General features: G+C 42.5%; 1 protein-coding gene and 1 long non-coding RNA gene across 4 annotated transcripts in view; one reads left to right on the forward strand and one right to left on the reverse strand.

The window, feature by feature from the left end:
* The window catches only part of LOC142589030 (uncharacterized), a 147,501-nt gene that overhangs the window by 56,322 nt on the left and 67,013 nt on the right, over positions 1 to 24,166 (forward strand). The gene's annotated exons all lie outside the window — the stretch shown is intronic.
* LOC142587427 (uncharacterized) lies at positions 4,566 to 6,469 on the reverse strand. Its single transcript, XR_012829528.1, has 2 exons — positions 5,548 to 6,469; positions 4,566 to 4,806 (listed from the first exon to the last, which is right to left on the reverse strand). It is a non-coding gene; the product is annotated as an uncharacterized LOC142587427 (long non-coding RNA).

Consider the following 24,166-nt stretch of genomic DNA (forward strand, 5'->3'; position numbering starts at 1 on the left):
GAAGCAGCAGGCATATTGTTGGTTTGGTAGGCTAATTAGAAAGTAAGTATGAAAGCAAAAAATCGCAACAAAAGAGGGGGTTAGGCAGGGAGATACGATCTCTCCAATGCTATTCCCAGCGTGTTTACAGGAGGTATTCAGAGACCTGGATTGGGAAGCATTGGGGATAAGAGTTAAAGGAGAATACCTTAGTAACTTGCGATTCGCTGATGATATTGTCTTCCTTAGCAACTCAGGGGACCAACAGCAATGCATGCTTACTTACCTAGAGAAGCACAGCAGAAGGGTGGGTCTAAAATTAATCTGCAGAAAACTAAAGTAATGTTTAACAGTCTCGGAAGAGAACAGAAGTTTACGATAGCTAGCGACGCACTGGAAGTGGTAAGGGAATACATCTATTTAGGGGCAGGTAGTGACCGCGGATCCGGATCATGAGACTGAACTAATCAGAAGAATAAGAATGGGCTGGACCGCGTTTGGCAGGCATTCTCGGATCATGAACAGCAGGTTTCCATTATCCCTCAAAAGAAAAGTGTATAACCAGCTGTGTCTTACCAGTAGTCACGTACACTCTTAAAAAAAAGGTAGTCGCAAGCGACTCTTTTCGGGGTGTATCTGCTCGTCGCACATATGATGACCTTTTGGGTGGTAACCCGTACTCTCTTGAAAATACAGTGCAGGCGACTCCCTCACAGTACCGGTGACTCTCTCCCGCAAGACCTACTGAGTTGTATGTATTACTCCCAAAGCAGGAGTTGATGCGAGTACCTCAGTGGTCCATGCAAGTACCCCTTGGTAGTCAGCGATACCCCTTTGGAATGGCAACAATGACCCTTCCTAGGGTAGTCATCTGAAGACTCACAATGGTGGTGTACATGACTACCATGGCAAGAGTTGGTTAAACTACCTTTTGGGTGGTAACACGTACTCTCTTGGAGACACAGTGTGGTCGACTCCCTCAGTACCGGTGACTCTCCCGCAAGAACTACTGAGGTGTATGTATTATCCCCAAAGCAGGAGTTGATGTGACTACCTCAGTGGTCCATGCAAGTACCCCTTGGTAGTCAGTGGTACCCTTTGGAATGGCAACAATGACCCTTCCTAGGGTAGTCATTTGAAGACTCACAATGGTGGTGTACATGATTACCATCGCAAGAGTTGGTGAAACTACCTCCTGGTACTTAACCAGACCCCTTGTAGCAACTGCTGTGACCTCTGCCTGGGTAGTGAATAGACTATCTCTACACTAAGATGGAAGCTCACAACATAATAGATTTTAGTTTGCATGCGCAACAAATGCGTAGTTATTCAGCCACCATTATATGTTATGATAAACTGCAATACTATAAACAACTAAAAAAAAAACACTGAGCACATAACACTACATTGAGTGAAACACCAAGAGCAAATATTTCGCTACTATCACTGTATTAACCTCAAATGCATCAATGGACTATACCTGGCAAAAACAGAAGACAACAGTCTGCTTTGCTAAATTGGAATCAACGGCCAACCTTGAGAAACATTATGCTTCAGTTTACAAAGCATACTAAACAGCTGCAATATGTCCAAACTTATGAGGTAATTTAGCATTTCAGGCATTTGAAAAAGGATTTAATCCTTTGCCATGACAAAGGACTCATTTATTTCAATATGCCATGGAGGCATACATGGACAGAGGAATTAAATTTCAATATTGATATTAAGCGACAAATTTACAATCTCACCAAATCAAAGCAATCATACAGCATTGATGCTAATGGAAGAAAAGAAATATGCCTAAAGGCCAGATAAATGCAAAACCGGACATTATAAATAGCGCCAGTTCAATATCCTCGTGGTGCCGGCATAGTAAGTACATCCCATAATGTTTCAAAAGTGCAACTTCTTGGCCGTCATTTCATCCAATTTGTCAAAAAAGACTATTGTCTCACCTCCTAAATGTTTCCATTAGCACTGCCTCCATGTTTGCGTCAAATGCTGCCTGCTCCGGTTAAGATCTGAAAGAACAGCACAACTGTTAAAACTTTGTAAACATTTTATTCAATAAGAACATGAACACATTACAGTAACCTTTAGCAAGAGCACATATAGTAAACACAAGGAACACTTATTTCTTATAAGCAGAGAATCCAGTTTACAGCAGGAAGAGAGGAGCCAGAGAATAGCTATAATGCATCCGTAGATGTTCTCTTTGAACGAACCATAAATGGCCTTGCCATCAGGGCATATCACAAGCCCACACACGTGGATACACAATAGGCAGAACATATTTAAATAAGTATAAGAATATATGTATAAGTTCATTTTCCAGATTCAACTGGAGGGTAGGTTTTTGGCAAAAAGCTGCCTGCACAGCTTGACTGTCCAGAAAACCCCTACAAGCAGTAGCACAAGAGTGGTGCAGGAAATCTTCAACAGACACACATAGAATAGTCACATTCAATAAAGAGAAACATTCACTATTTATGCATACAGTCTATTAATCTTTGCACAAAACTTGAACAGTAAAATCGAAACGCTGAAATGGTCACGCATATGTTCAGAAATAATAAAAGTAATAACCAAGCAAACATGCAGCATCTACTAGCAAAGACATAAAATCACATTTCAACAAAATATTTCCGCAGCTCAGCTTTGGTATACCATTTTGTATGTTTATACGTGTTTAGAACATGGGGCAGGTTATAAGACAACATTTGAAATTTATAATTAGCGCAAAAACATGGTATACAGTATTCCATGTATTAATAGGTCTTATGTGTATGTTAGCACGACACATGTCCAAAGATGCCAGAGTAGAATGAAAATTGGCAGTGGATGCCATTGAGAAATACATTTTTTTTAACAACTTAAAGTTATACAAGTGATTGATGCGGACAGTGTGATGTGCTTCAAAAGCACACTTGGAGGTAGTTGTATTGTCAACATTAGCGATTATTCGAACAATTTTCTTTTGCAATATGAGAACATTATTTGTTTGTTTTGGTCATTGTGGCCCATACTAAACTGCACATGTACATTGTACATGGCTTCACTTTGCTGTAAGTAATTTGAGACAACAGCTGTCTTCCAATAATGGGGCTCACTGCTGTGAACTTATAGCATAATGCCCTCCAATGTCACATTTTCACATGAAATCTACAGAATGTTTCTATTATACATGAATGAAACGCAAGCTGTGATTCTATAGGGGAATGGCACTGAGCTAATGCCTACTAAACAATCTGCGTAAGTGTGAATGACAGCATCATTAACAAGACTACCCTGCTGCTTTGCAAGGAGTCACTCCATCTCAGTAACATCAAAAGCGGGTTGCGCTCATCACGGAGATGAGACAAAGTTCCAAATAAGGGCCAGAATTATGTAGTATTGTTTATTGATCAAATAATGCTCACTATGTTCTGTCAAGTTAAAAATGCCACAGAAAACAGCTAATTATAATGGCCGCCGGCAACTCAGTGCTGTGACATACCACGTCTAGCGACTGCCTCATAACACATTATCCTTATGTAATACTCTAATGGCACTTTCCTTTTGCAGCAAGCAGTTAAAGTATTAAAGTACTGCAATGCACTTGCAAAGCAGTTATTTCCCCATAGTGGGATCAAGACCACATAATAAAAAGTACACCACAGGTACAGCATAGAAGTGTGTTCTGCAGTACTGCATAAGTGCTGAAACTTCCTTCTTGGTACTGCTGAGTGATTTTCATGCTGCCTAGTTCCTGTTTCGTGGTCTCCCAAAGATTATGGAATGATCAACACATTGTGACTAGAGTCGCTAAAGTTATACATTCACATTCATTGGAACCACTTTATTTGTTTAACCCTTTAATGAGCACGCATATAAATACAAAACAAATTATTTTATACCTAAATGTGCAAAAGACATTGAGAATAAGCATAATCAACGAAAATAAAGGATGTTTTTTAGAAACTCCTTTAGTAGTATGGGGGAAGAAGTGGGCTTCTCCCCAAGCGACATATGGCTGCGTTTGGAATCTGTACAGAGAGCTCTTTGCATTGTGTGTCTGAGGTCACTACAGCAGATCTTGCACTGGTCTGTCTCCTCTGACCGTGCTTTCCAAAGAAAATGAGTCCCATGTCCTTTTTTTCCCATCCTGTGTTCCTGCTCTAAACCGACATATGACACTTGCTGCCACTAAGTGTTGGCTCAATACATTTAACAAGAAACTTCTTACTCAATGCCAAAAATCAGCAAGAAAAATTTATATTTTTTGGTATGCTGTATGCAGAACTCATCAATGAAGGGTTAAAACAACTGAAGTGTCAGAGCAGCATAGCCACACACTTTTCACTACATCTTAGTATGTATATCAATATACATTACAGTACGAATGCTGTATTACTAGTCTATAAATGCATCTACCACTACATCTTGAACTAATGTTTCACTCTAGGTTCAAGGTGGCGATGCGATATGATATTTTGCTTCTTTGATCACCTACAAAATCTATGACAGCATTGCAGATATAGTTGCTATAGCTGGATTGCATGTTTGCATTTGTTAAAGAAAAAATGTAAATGAAACGAACAAGTACATCGAGAGAAGCAACTTAATGTTTCAACTAAGCCACATAACAAAGAAGGAGAGTCAGTTTATCTAGTGAAATATGCATGCAAACTTGCAGCTGATCACCCGTCTTCAAAATCCAGATTTTGAGCATGTCACAATTTCGCTTGCCTTTCTTGCTTTCACTTCTGCATCGACTTCAGGGCATCCTGGTGGCATTCACTTTCGCATGTTTTTGTACTTGTTTCTTGGGCACATATACCATGAGAACTGGAATGAAATGAAAGAAATTGACTTTACATACCTAATCAACAGTTCAATGACTTCCAGTTTTCAGGTTTTTAACGAAACTGCAAACACAGCAGAGTTAAACATGGAGTTGCCCTAACCTTAGCTTGCTTTTTGCACTGTTTCCTTCATGTTCCAAAATGTACCAAGTGAGCTATTTTAGCACACCTTCAAACACAATATCTGAGAATTACTTTCAGTATTGGTGTTGGTCAAAATTTTAATGCATGAAAACGGCTACAGGTACAAAAATGTATTATTTAACGAAATACATATTTAGCTGAGCATGCAATTAATTTTACAAGAGGTGGCCATATGCATGCCAGATGCAGAGGTGCTGTTGATATCTTCATATTCAGTTAAGCTGCAAAGCTTTAAAACCACCACATCTCTACTCAATCACAAGCACACAGACCTGAACAGCTGCAAGCAAGGATGGCCATAAACTTTACAAAGTAGTAAGAAAGGCTTTGGCAGCATGCTTAATGTAAAAAAAAATTATGGGGTTTTATGCACTAAAACCACGATCTGATTAAGGGGCATGACGTAGTGGGGCACTCCGGAAATTCGGATCACCTGGAGTTCTTTAACGTACACCTAAATCTAAGTACACGGGTGTTTTTGCATTATGCCCCCATTGAAATGCGGCTGCCTTGGCCAGGATACGCTTAACATCTAAAAGTGCAAAAGAAATAATAAAAAGTTATAAGAAAATGCTATTACATGGCCAAGGTGCAATGTGTCCCTCAGAGCTGGGTACTTGTTTACGAGGCTCCTTGCAGCAACATTGCACAATTTATTTGGGTACCTGATGTTTAAAAAAGCATGCATCAACCTTCGACATCAAACAATACACAAAAAACAATATGCAACATTTCCATGAAATAATATCAAACAGTTGAACTGTGAGTCATCAGATGGGAGAATTTAAGTAAACTGCACCATGAAAGCATTAGGTACGTGACAAGACCGAGGTTAGAGAATTGATCAGATGGATTTGACACAGGACAGGGGTAACATTTAATCCTTTTGTCCTGCAATAGCCAAGATAAACGGATAATCATGACCAGAGTTCACAAACTCTTAAAATACTTTCACCAAACAAGATGTTATAAAAGGTTTTAATTAATATTTCAAATTAGCTTATTACTGAAACATGCACACAAGGGAAAATTAGCCATGAATACAAACTTGAAGGAGCATCTCCTATAAGAATTTACAAGGGCAGCTTATTAAGCTAGTTGTTGATCCATTATCGTGAGTGTACAGTGCAAAGGTTAAACGAGGACATAGACGCAAGCACTGACTACCAATGGAGGTTTTATTGCTGAATACACACAATAGTGATACAGCTATCTGAAAAATAACTACTAAAAAGAACAAAGCAGACCATCAAGAGGCACACGAAGAAATGTAGAGTTGCGTAAAAAATGCTGGCCGAAAGTTTGACTTCCCAGAAACTTGAGCTCTCTTTCAGATAAGGCAATGGATGGCTTGTTGATGCATGCACTCGGCTCCCATGCCAATTGTGCTACTTCAAGTATGATATGGGTAAGACCATCCCTGTGCTTGTGAATAACTGACATTCTTTCAAACCAAGGAGTGCAGCCACGCATGCTAGTATGATGTGCCAAAAAAACTTTCTCTGCCATTGCGCAAATTACATGCATGTTCGCACAACCTCTCATGAAGGCATCTGGCAGTCTGCCCCATATGACAAGCGCCGCATGAAAGAGAAATTTCGTACACAACATTTTATGTGGATTCAACATGCCAAATCTTGCGCTTGACCTTGCAGATGCCTTTCTGACTGCCCTATCAGAAAAAGAGCTAAAGTTATTCTGGAAGTCACGTGAACGGCCTGTATTTGTGATGCAATCATATTTTTTTTGTATCTCGATTTCCAGCATAGTTCATTTTTCGGCCACTCGTCTGCTTTTCTTGTTCTATCTTCAGAAGTTGTTTTTCAGATAGCTCTTTCACTTGCTTGTGTAAATTCGGCACATTGAATAATAACCTCTCTGTTGACAGTCGGCACTTCTGTCTATGTACCGTTTACCTTTGTGGTGTACACTACCTATAAGAACTGTAACCAGCAGCTAAAGAAGCTTTATTCAACGCGCCATTCTAGTGCCCTCGCCCACTCATTAACCCAAGACTCATGGCAAGGAAACCACGGAGGATATTGCTCCATTGAAGCATGACATAAATTATGACTGAGTGTTAACCTTCCTGTAGCTTTCATGACTGTTTTTTGTGAAGGAAAAGGAATGGAAGTAGAAGAAATGCTGCTGGTGGTAACCGAACTCGCAAATTTGACATGACGCATGCAGCACTGTACGAATTCATCCAGCCACAACAGTCTTTCCATCCAATTCAGTTGGTAGTTGTATACCCGCATAAAATGTAGCACTGCTAGTGTCAGGGTTCATGTTGTTCGCCAGAATAAAGAAAATGGGCTCAGGGCTGCAATGTCGACATTGCCATTGAATATTTAAATTTCGAGGTTATGAGTGAACTGTAATTCAGAACTAGTCAACGATGTATCAGTGATAAAAAAATTTCGAACCAACAATGCCATATACACTGCTAAACACTTAAAAAGGCACTGCACAATTTGGACATTGTTCACTGCCCCAATGCAAAGCTTTAGGAAAACAATTTTTTTCCCCTCGGTTATCGAGCGTTTTCAAGGGGAACTACGCAGCAACTAAGTTATAATCATGAATTAGACAACAAAAACTTGTTTTGATTATAGACACCTTCCACGTGCCTTAGTGACATAACCGCATGAGAATGGAGCGTAATACGCTAATTAACATTGTGCTTACCATTCATATTGCAATACAAGGTTGGGAAAAATGCACGACTGAACATAATTGAGACATTACTGTGGAATGAATTCTCATTAAGTACATTCTATCCCAACTTTATTTACATCTGCCATAGGTTGGCAAACTGATGCATGAGTCGACTCACTCAGACTGATCTCAAAAGTGAGTCTCAGTGAGTCCGACTGAGTTGAATTTCTGTAGGTCTTAGGCCGAATGAACCCGACTGAATAGAATTTTGGTGAGTGTGAGTTCTCATTATTTTGTTGACCAATGCATCCAGGTAATTGTTGTGACTTACATTGTCTGGGATGACGAATTGTAGGCAATCCATTCAATTTTCTTTTGAAGATTGTCAGGCATGCCTCCTGCTGTAATATTTCAGAGGTGTGCAGCAACGTCAATGGGCATCGGAGGCAGTGTCTACGTTGACTTCCTTGTACTCCTTTGTACTCTTTCCATTCCTTGTACTCTCCTTTGACTGCATTCTCCGCATCTCGAACTTCACTACCAGACAGCCTTTAAAGGAGAAGTATTCATTGAAATCAACAACAAAATCCAGTGCTAGAAAAACATAAGATGTGGTATCACAGACTATCACTCCACATGCTCAAATTTACCTACTATATAGTTAGTGACGAGCTAAGAATACAGGAAGGGCTCTTGATAAATATAGGCACATTTGCCATAGCAAATGGAGTCCATTGCTTTTCAAGGATAATGATGTACGAACAGCAAAAATCACTGACTGAGACAACTGACTCGTTACAGCATGAATGGGCTGTTAAAACGAAATTTAAAGAGGAATTTTATCACCCCCTATACAGATACCTCCTTACGAACACACCATGATCCCTCTCCCCCTTTTCGCATTGGTACCATGCACAAGGAAGGCGCATTATTGGTCCCTTCACAGACATTGGTACCATGAGCAAGAAGCTCCCCCACCAAGGTGAAATAAGCAACCATAGTGACGCACCTGCAAACATTCCTTCTGAGGAAAACTTATTGCTAGCTAAATCGTCTACACAGGTATTGCTTTGTGAAGGACAAATACTGGGTCATAAAGTGCCAAGACCAGACTAGCATTGTCTTGGGACCAGAAACAGAGAACAAAAGCAGGTCATATGAAGGCCAAGGATGATTTGATAGAACAAAAATATACTAGAACATTCTGGTTCTCAAATACACAAACTAGACCGCTTGTGTTTATCCAAACATTATTAACTCCCTATCACATTTCTGGTGGCTAATGAATTAATATTTCAATGAACGCATTTTTTCTGATAACTTCTTGGTGCCTTTGCTTATAAGCTTTTTTGGTGAAACATGGCTATTATTTCAAACAGGAAGTCAAATTTTCCCTCAGCATTACATAAATCTGAGCTACTGAGATAGATACAAATGTCAAGGTCGGATAAGACTTTGAAGGATGATACGGAAGGACTGAGGAGTCGCAAACATGATTGTGCTTCTTAAGCTCTTCATATATCATCAGTTATATTTGGGCTGTCTAGACTGCACAAAATTAAAAAATATTTTGCAGCTTTTTGTTTTTATGTTTTCATAAATACACCTCATTTGTCATATCTATTAGTAGCAGAGCATTCCAATATTTAACAAGGACAGTGGTATGCTATAAAAGTGGAACTAGGACTATATAGATACATAAAAATATTAGGGGGAAAAAAACGTTTTATTTTTACATAGTGGAATTGCCCCTGTGGCATGCATTTATTTGTTTACTAAATTCCCATGAGCTTATTCCCCAAAGTTAAGGTACAACCAGGGGCAGAAAAAAGCTTTAGGACAGGAATGAGTGTCCCTTGCTACTACTTTACTGAAAGCAAACAGGTTCATATTTATAGATGAAGGTGGCCATGTGCACACATACGTTTGCACGCAATACTCAAACAAGCTTGCCCATTATTATTCAGTCATACAGTGCAGAAACTGTCATTCAATTCAGTTCAAGCCACAGATGTATCACTGACATAGACGTCACATTTCATGTTGATGAAACAGTCCTCCATTAATTCCCATGCAGACAATCTTTGCGTTTACCAAGAATGCGGATGTGGAAAAGATATGGCTCACACGTGCAGTAATTGCAGTGCATAGGCAAATGTGCATTAATCTTATTCCTGGCAGACAGCTCATGTTCCCTTGCCAAATCGTTGGTGCAACAGCCTGTCTGGCTGATATGCACCTTGCCGCAATTAAGTGGAATTTCGTACACCATACCGACCGCGCAAGTCACATATGGCCTTGTATGATTTTTACCACAAAGGGTCAGCTTCTGTGGGTCTGAGATGCGTGGGCACAGGCCAGTAAGCTTCCATGGAGCCAAGAAAATAATAGGTACTTTGTACCTGCTGGCCACTTTCATTAAATCGTGGGCCACTTCATGCATGTATGGAACAACATGCAGCCTTTTCTCCACTAGTGGCTTGGCAAGGGGCATCCAAGCGTTTTTTGGCTGTGACGCTCGCCTCCTTAAATCATGGGTTTGCGGAACTGCAATATTTCTATCTCAGCTATTAATGAGCCAATTTGAAAATTTTTGCAGTAGAATGCTCCCAAGAGGGCACCTAACAACTTCCAGCGTATAATTAAATTAGCTATGTGGCCTGGTGAGGGGCTCTTTAAAGTACTGCTAATAGCGATATTATAGCTTTCCAGCATACGACAGGTTTTAATGTTATACAGAGTTAATGCATGAGTACAGATTAAATAAGATCGGGTGCATACGGCTTTTTTGGTGCCTATGATGCTTCGGCGTGGCTTGGACAGACAACCAAGTTAATCAATGCTCCATCACACACCGTCGTGCTTTCACCCATGTCGACGTAGCACTGGAACCGGTCGTTGGAAGATCTGAAAGCACACCCAGATGGTTTATCAATAGTTTTGCACATTAGAAGTGAAGCTGTGGGCACTGAACAGGCACTGATTAATTAAACAGCCTTTTTTTATGGTTGCTGTACTGTCCCAAACAGGTTTGTTATTTAGAGCCATCACAGCACAGCACAGCACTAATCCTGTAGCCCATAGGTGAGCTAAGTACAGGACGCATTAAGCTAACAAGGCTAAGCTTATTTATGCAATGTCAGCAACCACCAGTGTATAAGAACAGATGATTTCACAAAGATAGAACCATATTGCTGATTGCCCAAGGTTTTCATAGTCCTATTGCTGAAAATGCCAGCAATTTTTTTTCCTCAGTTGGTTCAATTTAACTTCATTGCTGTGTGAATGTTGCAGTGCACAAATGACGACAAAGATTGAACAGGCAAACAACAAGTCCGTTTTCGTCGCCTTGCCTGTTCTATTAGTTAAACGCTGAAGAAATTTGCAGAATATGGCATACTGCGACCAGTTATGCTAACTAAAGCACCATTACATTGACTGAAGCTGTTACTACTCCCTCTCCTACCAGGTAGGGAAGCGATTGCACACCTTACCCCAATTTCAGTAGTAAACCAACTGCAGAAGTTTTCAGAAGATGGAAGTCCTGAAAAGGCTAGTTTCCTTGCGGCTTCTCGACACGGCAATAATTATAGTTGAGCAACGTTGTGTTCGTACGGGCAAGTATGCGATACACTTCTCAATTTAAGGTCAAGTGCATTGGCTGCGACGAAACAAAAATATTAGTAGTTGGCAGCACAGTGAAGTGACACAGAGCAATTTCCCAAGACTCGATCTGTCAGTTCAAAGCGCGGCAACCGAAGTTATTAATCGTGCTCGACATTTCCGCTACGCATACTGTTGCTACTTTGCCCATATTTATTTATTTATTTATTTATCATACCCTCAAGGTACGGTTGTACATTGCAGAGGGGAGGGGCAAAGTAAATACAGAGGCAAATCACAAAATAAGGAAGGAGGGCAAACAACAATGCAAAATACATTGTATACAAAATAACATAAAATGAACCAAACAATGACCAAATCCTCTTTGCGCTCCATAACGCGCAGTACATTTACGCTCACCTGTATTAGATCGTTGCCTGTCATCAGGTACACGAACCCTCCCGTCCGCAGGCTTTCGTGGAGGTCGGCGAGTTTCCGGGCGCCTGTGAGCTTCACGATTTTCTTTGATGGCCCCTGCGAAACGAGGCAAGCCGCTTCTTCCGCACCAGTCGGCGAGCGTTCAGTTGAAGCCGGATCGGACGACATACTGCCACCGTTGTCAGATTTCACAGGCGCAACGCAAGCAAGAGGCAAACCGCTCCTTCCGCACCAGTTGGCGAGCGTTCAGTTGAAGGCGGATCGGACGCCATACTGCCACCGCTGTCGGATTTCACAGGCGCAACGCAAACAAGAGGCAAACCGCTCCTTCCGCATCAGTCGGTGAGAGTTCAGTTGAAGGCGGATCGGACGACATGCTGCCACCGCTGTCAGATTTCACAGGCACAACGCAAGCAAGAGAGGAATGCCACTCGCGTTTAGATACTCGTTCACCGCCGTAGATAGCAAGGTGCCGTCAGAGCCATAGCCGTGCTTCTCATAGTTGCGAATCCAAAGTCGAAGTAAATACGAAAGCCGTAAGTCATGTGCTGGATCCTGAATATTTCGCTGCGCGCGTTCGCAAAACAGTTTTCACTCACCGCTGCACTATCCTTGCTCAAATTTGGCAGAATGACCACATTTTGGTGCCTACTTCGTTTAGTATAACACTTAGCACAGTTAATTGCCTGATCTTTGTTTTAATGCAAACTTACCGGCGCTCATGAAAATGCGAGCTGCTGCCGCGACGGTGTACGCATAAACTTGTAGCGCCGCCTGTCGTCAGCTGTAGAAAGCAGCATATCAGGGAGCGCTGCCGCGTGTTGCCTGCTCCTGGAACAGGCGACCGTCCTCCGTTAGACGCTGCTTTTTAAAGCTGACGGCAGGCGGCGAAACTGGTTTATGCTTGCGCCGTTACGGCAGCTGTTTGCAGCCTCAAGGGCACAGGCAAATTTGCGTTTTTTTCTTACAAGCAAGGCACTTAACTGTGCCAAGTGTAAAGTCGACGCCAAAATGCGATCGCTCTACAAAATTTGAGCAAGAACAGAGCAGCCGTTTGCACGTTTTTTGCACAGGGGTTTGCAGAACAGTGCACAAAGTTTGCACATTCCATTGTGGCCGCAATGATGGTACAAACAGACCACAACGTTTTTAGATTCTAAATCTAAAGCGTTGACAGACCACCACGCCCCACAGAAGCCTTCGTACGAGGCAATACCCCTCTAAAGGATACTGCTTCACAGAAGTGGTGCCTTTTCGGACTGTTACCTCAGATTTTCGCTTCTAAAATTATAGAGGGAAACGAAGGCTGGGAGGTTTACCTCCTATTCAGGGAAGTTGTAGGCATGCTTTTGTATGATGAGCTTCCCTCAGAGTCTCTTGTTTATATGGAGGTGAAAATTCAAGAATTTCTCCGTTCATTCGTTACCCGTTACCCAGAAGCCCGTATAATCCCTAAATTACATTACCTTGTGCACTACCCATGCATGATCTCTTTTCGGACCACTGAAACAAATCTGGCGTATGAGGTTCAAGGCATCAAAGATGAAAAACTTCAAAAACATATGTAAAACACTTGCAGAGCTTCACCAACTTTCTCAAAGCTATGAATTCCGTGAGATTGTCTTCAACCAACGCCACACCATGTCAGGCCTGAAACCTGTGCGAAGATTTGTTTTACATACGTGCATTGAGGAGCGCCTGCCTGCAGGTAACGTATAGCAGGCGAAGTCAGTCACTATGCCGCAAATGGCATACCATGTGGGAGATGTGCTTTTAATGACCAAGGGAGACGAAATTGACTTATGGGGTTTTACGTGCCAAAACCACTTTCCGATTATGAGGCACTTGTAGTGGAGGACTCTGGAAATTTCGACCACCTGGGGTTCTTTAATGTGCACCTAAATCTAAGTAGGCGGGTGTTTTCGCAATTCGCCGCCATCGAAATGCGGCAGCCGTGGCCGGGATTCGATCCCGCGACCTCGTGCTCAGCAGCCCAATACCATAGCCGCTGAGCAATCACGACGGGTAAGGCAGACGACCCACAATTTGGACAGATTGCAGGTATTTTTGCGGCTCAGGATGAGGTTCTGTTCTTGTTAGACAAGATGGGACTTGTTGAATTCAGGAGACATCGATAAGCACGTAAGGTATCTAAACGCAATGTAGTCTGTGCGGCGCAGCCAGAAGCTGAGGTATTACCAGAGTTCCTCGATCTTTATCTGGCAGGGAAAGTGGTACCCAGATGTGAATTAGTGGTTTCATTAAAAATTGTAATATTTGCTTAGCTTTATGTTATGAACTCTAAGTGGGTGTACTTCACAGTTTGTGTTCTGTTGACGTTGTGTGTATATTCGTGTTGTATTTTCTTCTTGTTTTTTCCATTCTGTGCATGGGCAATCAATATTCATGCACTCCCCCCCCCCCCCTTAAGGTATCTTTATGTACAAAATACATATTAATGTACAGTGCGTTGCATAAATATACCAACCAGTGTTATTACTTTTGGAGTTTGGTGTTGTACCACCCTGCTTCAATTATTTCTTACTGAAAAATTAAAAAAACAATTTGCCTTTCTTGCTATCCTGATTATGCTGTAATACAGCACTGCATGAAACGCATTTTACTTTTTGCGGCTATAGAGTTGAACTCGGGTAGTTACATATCGTGCTCTTTCCTTTGGTATAGTCAATCAGTTATTTGATTGAGTGAACCAACGAATCCACATTCACTGCAACCTATAACATCATATGTGCCTTTCACTGACTCCCTTCAAGCAGCATGGGAGTCATCCATTTCATGCGCCATTCCCGACTTCGTTTTGTGACTACCCTTGGAAAAAAAGGTAGTCAGCGACTGAAAAAAGAGAGTCGAGGTAGTCGTGACCCTCTTTTGACTCTCTTTTTTTTTAAGAGTGTACGGGGCGGAAACCTGGAGGCTTACGAGAAGGATTCTACTTAAATTGAGGACGACGCAACGAGCTATGGAAAAAAGAATGATAGGTGTAACATTAAGGAATAAGAAAACAGCAGATTGGGTGAGGGAACAAACGCGAGTTAACGACATCTTAGTTGAAATCAAGAAAAAGAAAGGGGGGCATGGGGAGGACACGTAATGAGGAGGGAAGATAACCGATGGTCATTAAGGGTTACGGACTGGATTCCAAGGGAAGGCAAGCGTAGCACGGGGCGGCAGAAAGTTAGGTGGGCGGATGAGATTAAGAAGTTTGCAGGGACAACATGGCCACAATTAGTACAGGACGGGGGGATTTGGAGAAGTATCGGAGAGGTCATTGCCCCGCAGTGGGCGTAACCAGGATGATAATGATGCTGATGATGATGATGACGACGACGACGACGATGATGATGATGATGATGATGAAAGCCTGGGCAGGTTATCTTGGCGCAAATCAACTTTATGAGCTTAAGCTTCAGCTCGGACCCAGCTTCGACGCCACCTATTCATATACATGCACAACGCAAAAGCACTTTGCTGACATATGCTCTGGACCAGCTTTAATGAAATTTGTTATAATTGAGAGAGCAAGTTAAATTCTAGCGATTGTTGGAATTTTTAAAAAAATCGACAATTCGAAGAAGATAGACACACAAAATTTATAAATTAATAGCTGTGCATCAAGAAGGGATATCGCGGTTCTATAAACAGCATCCATTAGATCGTTCAACGCGGACAAATTTTCTATGTCAATTAATATCTGACGTGAATTTGTTAAGTTGTGTCTAAGGTTTCTGGAGAAGGTTTATCTCCATATTACTGATTTTTTTTAGATTCATGAGTAACATATCAATTTTGGTCGCTTTAGAGGCGCTATTAGATGCAATTAACATAATTCTGATATCATATTTCATTGCTGAGTTACGGAGTTGTAAATTGATAGCTTCGTTTTCTGAAAATTCTTAGGAATTTTTAGGAAAGATTAACGATCTCAATAAAAAATTTGAAACTATCAGTCACTAGATATGAAGTCTTTCTTTTAGATGCAACAGATCTCGTCAAATTTGGCGCAGTGGTTGCCGAGAAGAGCATTCGAGCTAAAGCTTCCTCTTAAGCACATGTGCCCAACCGTGCACTTCTGTCTTTAGAATGGGCTATTCTCAGCGCTATGGTACATCACACAGGGTGTACGAAAACGTTGCCCATGTTCCCATTTGGATTTCTGAGCAATGGTGGCATCAGGCTCGGTTTTGTGCCATCATCAGAAATAAAAACACAGAGAGATAGAGAGAGAGAGAGGAATGCTTCACCGTTGGCACCTGCTGTTCTCCTGGTGCCGCCACGGGGCCTGCGGGCACGCCCGGCTTACGGTGTGTTGGCTTGCGGGATACACTTGCCTGGCGGAGCATCCTCTATCGTCTGCCCGGGAATGCCAATGCCGACCGACGCTCAGCGCCGCCTCACGTCTACAGTCAGCTGTATGCCTTCGTGCGTGGTGTAGGCTCGCCCTACCCTCAGCGCGCTGGTGTTACAGACGGGCCAACCTCGTCTACCCTCCAGTGCTCCGAAAACGATGCAAGCGCCGTTCACTACTGCGCCGCACCGCCCCTGAACGGAAATTCATCGCATCTATCGTCTTCATACAACTTTGCCTCAGCTGACGCATCGAAACAGACATCAACCTTCACGCATAAAACACGTCACCCCCTCGCTCTCATCAGTGGGCTTGGCAGCACTCCGACAATGCGGTTCACTGACGCCGGACGCCTTTTCGCATTACAGGTAACAACCAATTACGCTATTTATGCGCGTCGTTCCCGCTATGCCGCTTTGCTAGTGCTGCCAAGCCCAGGCTGCTGCATTACCATTGTTCGCGACTGCACGTCTGTCATCTTACAACTTCTTGCTCTCTCTGGCGACATAGAATTAAATCCCGGCCCTAACACCCGTTCCACTTCAACGCAGGCATCCTGTGACATAATGGCTGCATTGGAGGAAATAAACTCAGGTCAGGCATCTCTTCTAAGTGAAATGAAATCAATTCGAAATAAACTATCTCAGAACGACAAAATTTTTGACGACATTAAAAGGCGACTAACAAAAATTGAAGGTGATGTTTCCGCCATAACTGCACTAAAAACCGAAGTTAATTGCATCAGGACAGTGGTCGATACAAACACTAAAGCCATTTCCGACATTTCATCAAGACTAAACGATTCAGAAGATAGAGCTCGTCGTTCTAACCTTGTGTTTTTTGGGGTATCTGATACTGAGCGTGAAACGTGGCAAGAATCGGAGAAGAAAATTGTGGAGCTTTGTGCTTCTAACCTTAATATCAAGTTGGATCCCTTCGATATTGAGCGCGCTCATAGAATTGGCAGATACAGCTCTAATAGAACCAGACCCATAATTATCAAATTAGCTCATTTCAAAGTAAAACAACACATTCTTTCAAATGCTAAACAACTTAGAGGGTCCAGCTACAGCATATCGGAAGACTACTCAGCTAACACTCGGCATGCACGTAAACAACTAATCGAATTCGGCAAGTCGCAACAGAAACCTTTCAAACTCCGGTACGACAAACTAATCGTGGATAACAGAAGTTACAAGTATGATAACACTACAAACAGAGTTATATCAACTTCATAGCTACCATCACACACTATCGCAAAACCATATAGCATCCCTGTATCATTCGTTTATACTAACATTAGAAGCTTATTGCCCAAACGCGAAGCACTCTGTAGCCTTATCGATTCTGCTGATTGTAAGCTTCTTGTACTAACAGAAACGTGGCTGAATTCTACCGTCGATAACACAGAGCTTAATTCTTTCCTTCCTGATTTTGACATATTTAGGCGGGATCGTGTAGGCAAACGCGGAGGAGGTGTTCTGATAGCTGCCCATCGCAGCCTTTGTTGCTCCATTATCAATATCACTTCACCTCTAGAAATCTTATTCGTATTGTGCAGTTCTTCATACCTACAAACTATTATCGGTGTATGCTATCGACCCCCCGATGCAGATGCTTCCTTCACTATTCACTTCCACGAGGCACTGCAAACTGTTACAAAGTCATTTAATCATGCGCAACTACTCCTCTTAGGTGACTTTAACTTTCCTGATATAACATGGTCCGAACCAGCCATAACACTGTCTAAAAATAACCTTGAATGTAATTTTCTTAACACATGCCTCACCTTTGGTTTGACGCAGCTAGTGTCTACCCCAACGCGGAAAAACGAACAGTGCTCTAACATACTCGACCTTATCTTAACATCTCATCCCGACAGTGTTTCTTCTATAACACATCTACCAGAACTAAGTGATCACTCGGTACTACATGCAGAATTATCCTGGCAGCTACCTCATTGCAAAAAATCAAAAAAGAAAATAACACTCTACGATAAAGGTGATTACATCAGCATCAACAATGCACTAACCGAGTTTTACAACTGGTTCATTATAGATTTCCCGAAGCGCACAGTAGACGCCAACTGGACGCTTTTTAAAAATAAAATGATCGAACTCACTACGACTTACATACCAACCATCATTTTAACAGAGCGACCTTCGTCCCCATGGTTCAACAACACATTAAAACGACTAAATAATAAAAAGAAAAGATTATTTCGTAAAGCCAAGCGTTCCAATACCGCTCCGGCCTGGGAAAAATATTACGTCACTGAAAAGGAGTTTGATTCCTTAGCCACAACAGCTAAACGAACCTTCTACTCAACTACACTCCCTAACATGCTGCAAAACAATCCCAAACAATTCTGGAAATACATTAACCCAAATAACCGTAAACCATTACTATTATATGATAACGATAATAACCGTGTTCCAGACCATAAAGTATCTGAAGTACTAAACTCTGTCTTCTCTTCCGTGTTCACTTCTGAACCTAACACTGACCTCCCAGACTGTCCTTACCTCAACAACCCAACGATGCCTGACATAACAATCGAAGCACATGGTATCACCAAGCTAATTGAGTCCCTCAAATTAACATCCTCAGCCGGCATCGACGGCATCAATTCCAAAATGCTTAAGAACACCGCGCACATCTCTAGTGTATTTTTGTGTCATATCTTTCAGCAATCATTATCATCTGGAGTGGTGCCGCAAGACTGGAAAATAGGTAAGATAATTCCAGTACCAAAAAAAGGATCATCGTCATCGTGCCACAATTACCGTCCAATTTCCCTCATCAGTGTTTGTTCTAAACTAATGGAGCATATAATTTATTCTCATATTGTAAACTTCCTAACATCCGCTAATTTCTTTAATCCAAATCAACACGGTTTTCAGAAAGGCATGTCCTGCGAGACTCAACTAGCCCTATTCGTTAATGACATCAGCTCGCATCTTGATCAAAACATACCCATAGACGCCCTCTTCCTAGATTTCCAAAAAGCTTTCGACAAGGTTCCTCATGAACGGCTCTTTCTAAAACTATCATGTCTTAATCTTAACTCTCGTGTTCTCCAATGGATACGCAACTTTCTCACTAACCGTCAACAGTTCGTTTACGCTAACCAGTGCTCGTCTACCTTATCACCCGTTATCTCTGGCGTGCCACAAGGCACAGTCCTGGGACCACTACTCTTCTTAATATACATTAACGACTTACCTATAGGCTGTTCTTCCAAAATTCGTTTATTTGCCGATGACTGTGTAATCTATCGTCCTATTACTAACGACGCTGATTCTCGCGCCCTCCAGTCCGACCTTAACGTCATTGAAACTTGGTGTAACAATTGGCTCATGTCCCTCAACGTCAAAAAAACATCACTACTTACTTTCCATCGTCGCCAATCATTTATGTCAGCTAATTACACTATCGCCGGTTCGGAAATATGTGCTGTGACTTCATATAAATACCTAGGCGTTAACTTGTCCAATAACCTCAGTTGGTCCTCACACATTTGCAACATTAGCAATGATGCCAATCGTGTACTAAGCTACCTGCGCCGTAATCTACGTCTTGTCCCGCACTCAGTAAAACTACTCGCATACTTAACAATCGTTCGACCCAAACTAGAATACGCATGCTCAGTATGGGACCCACACCAATCTAACCTGGCAACAGCACTAGAATCCATACAGAATCGTGCAGCAAGGTTCATTCATTCTGACTACTCTTACCACACTAGCGTTACTAAACTTAAATCATCTCTGAAACTTCCAACCCTCGAGCAGCGCCGCAAAACAGCAAGACTGTGCCTCTTTCACAAATTTTATCACTCACTACTTCATCAGACCGACATCACGCCTGCGCATCGCACTTCATCCCGTCATGGCCATTCAAAGGCTGTTTATCCCCCTCCAGCTCGCACCTCCGCTCATCTTAACTCTTTCTTCATTCAAACAGCGAAAGACTGGAATCATCTACCTTCTGAAGCGGTGCACCACTCCAGTCATTCATCGTTCAAGGCATTTATTGAAAATATTATGTAAATATGCCCACCCCTCATGTAAAACCCCAAATGGGGTATTTGAGGTACCAATAAATAAATAAATATAGGAAGGCAGCGATGTTAACCAGTCAAGAGTCTGGTTGGCTACCCTACGCTGTGGGAAGAGGTAAGGGGAAGAGAGAGAAGGGAGAGAGAAGGTGAAAATACGTGTACGTACAGTACTTGATATAAAGCCACTCGCACAAACGAGACGTTCTGGGAAAGCACAAAAGTGCCTTCACTGCGTTCTGAGTCGATGATCGGGGGGCACAGCGCTCTAGAACTGTCTGTTCACTCAGAGGACAGTCCTCTAATTTACTCGATGTGTTGGCCAAAGATTGTCTTTGTGCGCTGAAATTGAGGACAATGGCACTGTTCTTCTCGCATCCGCAAACCTCACATGCTGGACTATCAGCCATTCCAATTAGTGCTGAGTAGGCATTCATGAAGGCAACTTTAAGCCACAACCGACACAGAAGAGACGCTTCACGTCGGTGCAGACCGACTGGAGGTCTGAGGTGAAGTGACGGGTTTAGTCTGTGCTGTCTTGTGCGCCTTGTATGGCCGGTATTCCACTATGCTAAGGAAATTGAGCGTGCTAGAATGAGAAGCTGTCTCGCGGCGTCGGTCCTTGAGAGAGGAGTGGGGACGCAGCGGTTTTCTTCGTTCAAATGACGTCCGAGCTGCCTTATCTGCGTCATGATTTCCTATGACACGGCAATGACCTCTTATCCACTGAGAAGAGCTATCATGGCTTTCTTTTTTCTCTTAAGTGATGGACAAGTTCCACGTTTTCGCACGTGAGCTTATCATTAGTTCTATGTCGGAGAAACGACTGCACATATTGCAAGGGCGGCCTTGAATTGCAGAAGGCTGCGCATTTTTGAGGACTTTCAGCATTTATCACATGAAGCGCGTCGCTGAGAGCCGCGAGCTCTGCAGCTGTAGACGTAGTGACATGAGAAGTCTTGAACCGCTTGGTTATTCTCATTGTTAGCATAACTCCAGCGCCACCAGAACTGGTTGATGTAGTTGATCTATCAATCTAGATGTGTGTGCAGTCGCTGTGTTTCTCGTACAAGAGAAGTAAAGTTAGTTGATTGTGTGCTGATTACGGCAAGTCCGACTTTTTCTAAAGTCCTGGAATTTTAAGGTTTACTTGAGTACGGCGCACACACTATGGTGGAATGGAAGGTCTTGCCGCAGGTGTGCAATAAAAACAGCTGCCTGGAGGAAAGCATTGGAAACATTGTCAGTAGTTTGTAAAATATGGATCAGTGCGGACTTGTACGTCAGAAAGAAAAGTACGGAAGCATTAGGATGCCAGTTTCGCAGCATGTATTTTGGCTGTTTAATGTTAAGATATGAAAAAACAATAGTGTGATTTTGTGACAATTAGTGCTGACATGAAATATGAGCTTCGACAGAGTACCCCTGGTGGAACTGGCCCCTGGACTACAGGGCTACATTGAAACATGAAGTGCTGGTTGATAAATACCAGTAATTGGAAAGTGTTTACCTCTTGAATTTCCTGCATGTCATTGCCGCTGTGCAGTCTTGGGGGCCCTTTTTACGACGGGCACTATGTTTCATATAATATTAAAAGCAACTGTATTATTTTTTTTTCGGGGGAGAGCTTTTTTAGCGTCTATTCACTGCTCCAAAATCATAGCTTAGCTCGAGACGCGTTTGCATGTGTTTTTAATATCCCGTATGTTGTCAGGGATTCAATAGCGAAAGAGCGTTATCTTATCAGATTGCGCACCTAAAGCGAATACTGGCGTACATTGTCCATCACATTTGAGGACCCTCGATTGCGTTGCAATGTACGATCATGAACTCAATGTAAATCATGAACTGATGCCTTGATTCGTAGATCAGATCCAGAGGAAGCATACTATGCGCGCAGCCATCGTTGTGCTTTGAGTGTTTTTGTGCGCAAACTCACCTTTTATAATGAGTTATATTCGTGACTCACTCTTTTGGAAGTGTTTTGTTCTTCGCATCACTACAACGGTTAAGAGTTTAGACATTCTCCAGTTTCATTGAGTCAATACTTGGAAACGGACTTGGACATTTCTTGCGCCTGCGTTGACACATTTACCGCAACAATTCATTTTTCATAACCTATTTTTCAATTTAGGAGGCTGTAAAAGACAACTTTATGTAAACAGGAGGTCTTAATAACACAGAAAATTTAAATGCTTATTAGTCGGCTTTCACCTCATGGTAAAGAATTTCTATACAGATAACCTTATGATAATTAAAAGCCTATCCGCTTGACAACGTTTCATCTGAGTTCCCCTTTGCTAGCTGATACCGACTTGCAGCTGATTTGTATCGGGGGCCCTTGGCATATGTGGAACCGTCAAACAAAGAGTTATCCACATGTTTCATTTTAAGAAGGCGTGTTACTCTCCTGCCTTTCATTTCCGTTAGAGAAAACACGCATCAGACGAAAGTGCTGCATGAAGAGCGTCGTTAGTCCAAACCAACGAGCTTCCGTAAGCCACATCGCCTATATCGATGTCATTTAGGCTTAGATGAGAAGTATATATTTTAAATGGACGCATCACGAATCCGAAAAGAGCTGGTGCGACCAGTCCATATAGGTTTCTTTCATTTCGTACTGCGTGCTAGCGGCTAATAGTAGCTCACGAAGCACAGCGCTAAGTGTGGCTGTGGCAGAGGAGGCGCGTCATATACTGTCTCGCCACCCACCGAAAATTGCATGCCGCGCTGCTGGCCATTCCTAGAAAATTGTATATGTGACGCACAGCCATTTGCAAAACAGCAGCATTGTTTTGCAATGGGAGATTCTAGGTGAGAGACAAGGTAGTCATGGAGACGAAGAGCAGCAAGCATCATTGAAAGCACGTCTTGGCACATTGGGAATGAAGCGGGACACAAAGAGAGGAAATGCTGGAGCCCGGGTCGAAGGCGAAGTAGCAGTTTAGGGTCGAGAGAATATAAGCGAGAGTTGATCGAACCAGTTGAATTCCAGTGTAGATGTGTGAAGTGGCGAGTAAATGATTGGAGTCACCGCCATGCATCAGTCCTTTGCGGTAGAATAAGCACCCGCCGTACTTGGTATCAAACGTTTACTGAAAACCAATCTTGGCAATTACTTATTCATCAGCCATGCCTCGCCACGCATTCCTTACTGGCAGGGTCTGTTGTTTACCACTGCGCTGTCGCGACCAGTTATGACCATAACTTGACGCTTGAACTTACGGTTGCTATAGTCTTGACTCTTACTATTGCGGGAATACTATAAATGTGGCTTTACTGCACAAGTTAGAGAACAGTCGTTTTAGAACAGCGTTTCTCGCCTTACATACTCTGAACGCAAACACCATTATAGCTTGTTACGGTGCGCGTCCCTTCAGGACAGAGAGGTGAACGCAAACAGAAGAACGCGTCAGAAGACAGGGCGCCGTCTTGGGCCTCGTGCCAAACATATCCAAGTCAACAATATATTAGCAATCATGCTGTCGCTTTTATGCAAAGAAGTTATATATTTAAACTTGTGGAGTGTCAGTCCAATCCGCGCGTACGGGAGCGCGTGAAGCCGCCGGCGGCCCTATTGCTAGAGGAAAAGGAGGGCGGCTAGAATACGTGGCCCCGGTATACGGCGCGGCGCTCCCTGTGCTTGCGGTTCTGCGAGGGAAAATAAAATTAAATCCCTTGAAGAAGTATATCAGTCCGCCGTTGTGTATCGCTGTTGTCAAGAAAATGTCGTGGTGGTGGACGCTTCGTGTTCTGTGTACAATAAGTTGCGAGAACTGAAAAACAGTCGTATTTCCTGTTTTCGTCATTCAGTAACCTGCCGCATGCAACGGCAGTGTGATGCCTTTTCCTCGGTACGTGGTGCTGGCCCGTATTCGCAGCGATATGGCCTCGAAATATATCATCCTTATGCCATTTCTTCAAAAAATCGCTATTTGTGCGAATGAGTGTTTTTGGTTTAAACTTATAAAACAATAAAAAATGCATCGGTACATCATTTTTGTGCGGCGTTTCAGTTTATTCCGAAAAGAGTCGGTGAAAGCAAATTTACGATAAATCTAAGGCGACGTACCA

Source organism: Dermacentor variabilis, chromosome 7 (genome assembly GCF_050947875.1).
Source record: "Dermacentor variabilis isolate Ectoservices chromosome 7, ASM5094787v1, whole genome shotgun sequence".
NCBI classification, from domain to species: Eukaryota; Metazoa; Arthropoda; class Arachnida; order Ixodida; family Ixodidae; genus Dermacentor; species Dermacentor variabilis.